A 6,035-nucleotide genomic window follows, 5' to 3' on the forward strand; every position below is an offset into this window, starting at 1 on the left:
CTCCTCATCCTCTCTACCATTTCTTTTTCTCTCTCTATATCCTCTCCCCCTCCAATCTTTCTCTCTCCCGATCCGGTCATCTTTTGTGTATGTTTCAGTGTAATAGGGATGTCTTTGAGGAGAATAAGATCACTTGACTTGTTGGGATCAAAAGCAATTGACCTTTTCAAGAACTGGTCGACGGGTGATTGTTAGTGGTGGTGGTTGGATATTAGTTGGAGTTCTGATTCTTGTGGTCTTTAGTTAATGACCATTCATGTTGGAGTGGACCACATATAAAAGGACAGGTGAGGGAAGCCAACTAATAAGTGAAGATTCAGTGAAGTACTGAAGCCAACTAATAGGTGATGCTATGGAATCAGTGTGCTGGGGTTGGGGCTTTGTTGTGATTGGCAAAGCATATATTGTTACATTGAATTACTTATGCTACAAAGAATAATTACATAAGTTTTAGAGGGAAATAATATTTTATTACATGTCTTCCTACTCATACATATTCTAATTACATTGTTTTCTTTAGATACAATTACTAAACACATTGGACGTGAATGAAGAGGTAAATAATATGGAAATTCCAAATCATGTGGAATGAAAATTTGATCATCGGATCTTCAAATTCAAATGAACCAAAAGTCAAGAGGTGTAAAGGACACCCATCTAGTGTGATGAAGAAAAGAATATTCAAAATAAAACGAGGCAGTAGTACTAGGTTATCGACTGGAAAGTCACATACACAAGATGGAATGTCACAAACCCAAGAAAACTTGGATTCCACTGTGTTAAAGGTGGTGATTATGATCCATGAAATGATGATGTTTTAGTAGATGTCAGTGTTTATTACATTGTTTCGGTTGATGTCTATGACTTAATACATTGTTTTAGTTGATGTCACTGGCTTATTACATTGAATATTTTAAATACAATCTTTTTCACACTAATATTTGTTGTTATTTACATTTATTACATTATCAATTGGCGGTATATGTTTCTATTACATTCTTTGTTATTACATACCCATAGTAATTACACAGCTTCTTATTATGACGTATTCTAATGTCATTTGTAAGTCATACTAATAATACTTACCAAGGCAATGGATCCATTATCATGTAATATCTTGATAAATATTAAGAAATGCTTGCTAAAAGTTTACATAGTCATCATGTCTTTTGCAACTGAACTTGAGTTTCTCTATTGTAGATCGTGTTCATCAACTAAAGTTGATTGTAACGGTTGATATCCCATGTATAGTGTGGACCATTGAGGAAGGTGTGAACAAACCAGGCCCTCATCTTGCCCACTTCATCTTTTGACAATTTCTTAGTCATGTTCAGTTGGTTAAATATATGTTGTGTGCTCAGTTTTGATGGCCTTTACTGCTGTTTATTTTGCCATGCTGAAATAATAAAAGGAGGATGCAATAAGGCTGTGTAATGTCAAACATTCAATGTAATAAAAAAGTGCAATGCTATTGTTCTATGTAATTATATTATTCAATTTGAATAATTTAACGGGATAGACTTATGTGAGTTATCAAATCAATGTGATAAAAGTATGTAATATAACAATAGCAATAACAATGATTCTCTGTGTTCATTGTAACAAGATTTTTTTTATTGGTCAAAATCAATGTTGAAGCAACCGGCTTAAAAAACAATGAAGTCGCCACCAATTGATTTTTAGGATGCAATTGGACATCCATTTTGGTTTACGAGAAAAATGGGTAAGGGGGTCTATTGAGCATGGGGAAGGTGTTAGGCACCCCACAACTCCCGAAAACGGTTACCTTCAAAAAGTTTTCCTATTTGGCTCTATTTTGTTTTGAGGAATGATTGTATGTCCCAAATGTTTTAATGAGTTTTCCATATGCCCGGAAAATCATGTATTATCAAATGGGTGGAAATGTTCCATTAATGTTAGACCAAGATTTGATTTTAAAAATCTTATCTTTATGAGTTTTGATAAAAAAGAAGGAAAAGGGTGCACGGGATCACTATGACCATTCCCGGCTTGGCCAAAAATGTTTGATAAAAAATTCCACTTGAAGTGGTTCTGGATAAAAAAGATACACGGGATCACTATGGCCATTCCCGGCTTGGCCGAAAATGTTTTACTTGGTCTTGGATAAAAAAAAAATCCATATCGGAGTGGGGTGTTGATGTTCTTGATGTTTTGGAAAAAAGGCTATTTGGATAGAAGCATGGGAATGGGTTTTGAGAGTTTTGGGAACTTTGGTCGATGCACCAAAAAGGCCTACAATCAAAAAGGTTCAATTCAAGCCTTAATCACAATTATGCTCTTCAGGAGAAAAGAAAGAATTCATTTATGGCTCATTGAATGGGCCAAATATCTTTAAACCCACCTTTGAGTCCTTAAATAAATTCTCCTAATCCCTAAAAACATATTTGCTTTCCGAGTCCACGAAATCCAAATGTTTTGGATGAATGCCAATGGAACCCCAATATCATGAAAGCTCCTTGGTATTTAAACAAAACATAAAGGTTCCGTAAATTGTGTTTATTAAAGTGAGACGGCTTGGATTAATTCTAATGACTAACGTGTTGCATTTATTTTCATGGCATTCAAACAATCCTAGCATACGTCTAAGCATCATGGCATTGTATAAAAAATCAAAGTCCTAAGCATGCATTCTAATACAATCATCATTCACATAATCAATTCCTAATTTCTATATGCTTCTAGCATCCTAGAATATCATGTATGCATTTTCTATCTTACATCCACTATTTTTCTATCCTATTACAAGGCTTACACTTTACAATTATGTACAAAAGAAAAATATAAAATGAGAAATACAAATATTATACAACAATTGGAATATTGCCCATGAGGCCCATTGCTCAAATCCGGTTCAAATCTTCTAAGTATGTCCTCCGGCCCAAATGGTCCCAAGCCCGGTCCAAACCCAACAAACAAACACAAAATGGGTCAAATGGGTATTCAATCAAACAATATCAAGTCAAGTCCATATTTAAAGATTCATATACACATATAAACATATACAATATCATACACATTCATGTCCAAACCATGTACATACATATACATATATATAAACACATATAAAATATACGCACACAACCCAGGATATATACACCCACATACACACACTGTACATATACACACACACTGTACTGCACACATATACACACACACCCCGCACACATATGCACACACTATATATATATACACACACTGAAACGCCTGGAGCATGATCCAACAAGGAATTAAACCCAAAAAGTCAATATAAATATGAACATAACCTCAATCTTTAATAGCACAATCATCATCATTATCAGCATAATTTTATCTAAACCACCAGCCATCAAAACCCCAACATCAGCCCAACATCATAACCGGACATTACAGCAAATATGTAAATCCAGATTTCAGTATCACAAGCAAACAAGATCCAAACCAGGAAACTCATAATCAAATATCAATATCAACTTTCAACGCAGTAAGTAATCGGTATCTTCAAAGCCGGATATCCAAATCAAGTATCAAAGCCCAGCATCAAAAGCTAGGTATCCACACGGTAATCAGATGGAACTCCATACTAAGAAAAATCAGTACCAAACATGCTTCAAAGAAACGAAAGATGGAACAAAAGTAATAGATGTATGTGTGGATCATCACCCCTCAACAATGGAACCCGAAAAACACAAACACAGAATCAGAGAAAGAGAGCTAGGAATTAAGAGTATGAGTGAACCATTACCTTCAAAGAAAATGAAGTGAAGAATGCCAAAATCCCCCTGTCCAACAGCAGCTCCCTTTCTTTCTCTCTGTATTTTCCTCTCTTTTGCGGCGACCTCTTCACCACAGCCTCCAAAATTTCTTCTCTCTTTTTATCTGTCTTGTGCGGCCTTGCTCTCTCTTCTTTCTTCTTTTCTTTGTTGTTTTCCGGCTCCCTCCTTCTTCTTTTTTCCCAAGAAACCAAATCCCCCTTTTTTTTAATGTCCGCCACCTTCCCCGGTCTCTCTTTGTATGTCTTTTATGAAATAAAAGGCAAACAAAGGTGTAGTCAACCGAGTTTCGTACGGGAACTGAAATGCGCGGGATCACTGTGGTCATTCCCGGCTTGGCTGATGAAAAAAAAGTGCATGGGATCACTACAGCCATTCCCAGCTTGGCTGACAAGAAAAGAAAGTGCATGGGATCATTACGGCCATTCCCAGCTTGGCTGATGGAAAGAAAGTGCATGGGATCACTACAGCCATTCCCAGCTTGGCTGACAAGAAAAGAAAGTGCGTGGGATCAGTACAGCCATTCCCAGCTTGGCTGATGAAAAGAAAGTGCATGGGATCTCTAAGGCCATTCCCAGCTTGGCCAGCAAGAAAAGAAAGTGCATGGGATCACTACAGTCATTCCCAGCTTGGCCAGCAAGAAAAGAAAGTGCATGGGATCACTACAGCCATTCCCAGCTTGGCTGATGAAAAGAAAGTGCATGGGATCACTACAGCCATTCCCAGCTTGGCTGATGAAAAGAAAGTGCATGGGATCTCTAAGGCCATTCCCAGCTTGGCCAGCAAGAAAAGAAAGTGCATGGGATCACTACAGCCATTCCCAGCTTGGCTGATGAAAAGAAAGTGCATGGGATCTCTAAGGCCATTCCCAGCTTGGCCAGCAAGAAAAGAAAGTGCATGGGATCACTACAGCCATTCCCAACTTGGCTGACAAGAAAAGAAAGTGCATGAGATCATTACGGTCATTCCCAGCTTGGCTGATGAAAAGAAAGTGCATGGGATCACTACAGCCATTCCCAACTTGGCTGAAAAGAAAAGAAAGTGCATGGGATCATTACAGCCATTCCCAGTTTGGCTGATGGAAAGAAAGTGCATGGGATCACTACAGCCATTCCCAGCTTGGCTGACAAGAAAAGAAAGTGCATGGGATCACTACAGCCATTCCCAGCTTGGCTGATGAAAAGAAAGTGCATGGGATCTCTAAGGCCATTCCCAGCGTGGCCAGCAAGAAAAGAAAGTGCATGGGATCACTACAGCCATTCCCAGCTTGGTTGATGAAAAGAAAGTGCATGGGATCTCTAAGGCCATTCCCAGCTTGGCCAGCAAGAAAAGAAAGTGCATGGGATCACTACAGCCATTCCCAGCTTGGCTGATGAAAAGAAAGTGCATGGGATCACTACAGCCATTCCCAACTTGGCTGACAAGAAAAGAAAAGAAAGCGCATGGGATCACTACAGCCATTCCCAGCTTGGCTGATGAAAGGAAAGTGCATGGGATCACTACAGCCATTCCCAGCTTGGCTGATGAAAAGAAAGTGCATGGGATCACTATAGTCATTCCCAGCTTGGCTACATTTGTTTGAATTTATGCAAGAAAATATCCATGAGTGTATGAATGCATGAAGAAAATTGTATTTTCTTTTATTTTTCTCATTTTGAAAATTTGATTTTGGTTAATTGTCGTAAGCATCATCACCCCTATCATCCTGCAATCATCCATCATGAGAAGACTGCATCTTTTGCCTCCATCCCATCTTGAATCTACCATGTTACAATTATTCTTGTATCTTTCATTCTTGTTATGTCTTGTCTGGTCTTTCCATCGATTTACTGTTCACATCTGATTTCCCCCTTTCATCCTACAATCATCCATCATGAGAAAACTGCATCTTTTGATTCCATCCTATCTTCAATCTGCCATGTTAGGCTTATTCTTGTATCTTTCATTCTCTTTTTGTCCGATCTTTCCATCGATTTACTGCTCACATCTGATTTCCACCAAATCTGACATACCTTTAATGCCAAGCACAATCTCTCCAGCTCCAAAATCTCTCTGGCCCCACTATGCCTTTTAACGCTAGTTAATTTCTTTTAGCTCTCTTAGAGTTAAGAACACCACAATCTCTTCGGCTCCACCATGCCTTTTAGCTCCATTTAATTTCTTTTAGCTCATTTACAGTCAAGAAGACCAAAATCTCACAGGTTCCTGCTAAGAACAATGTCTTAATGCACTTGTCATGATTCCTTTATTACTTTACTCCATTTT

The sequence above is a fragment of the Tripterygium wilfordii genome, chromosome 1 (genome assembly GCF_013401445.1).
Source record: "Tripterygium wilfordii isolate XIE 37 chromosome 1, ASM1340144v1, whole genome shotgun sequence".
NCBI lineage: Eukaryota > Viridiplantae > Streptophyta > Magnoliopsida > Celastrales > Celastraceae > Tripterygium > Tripterygium wilfordii.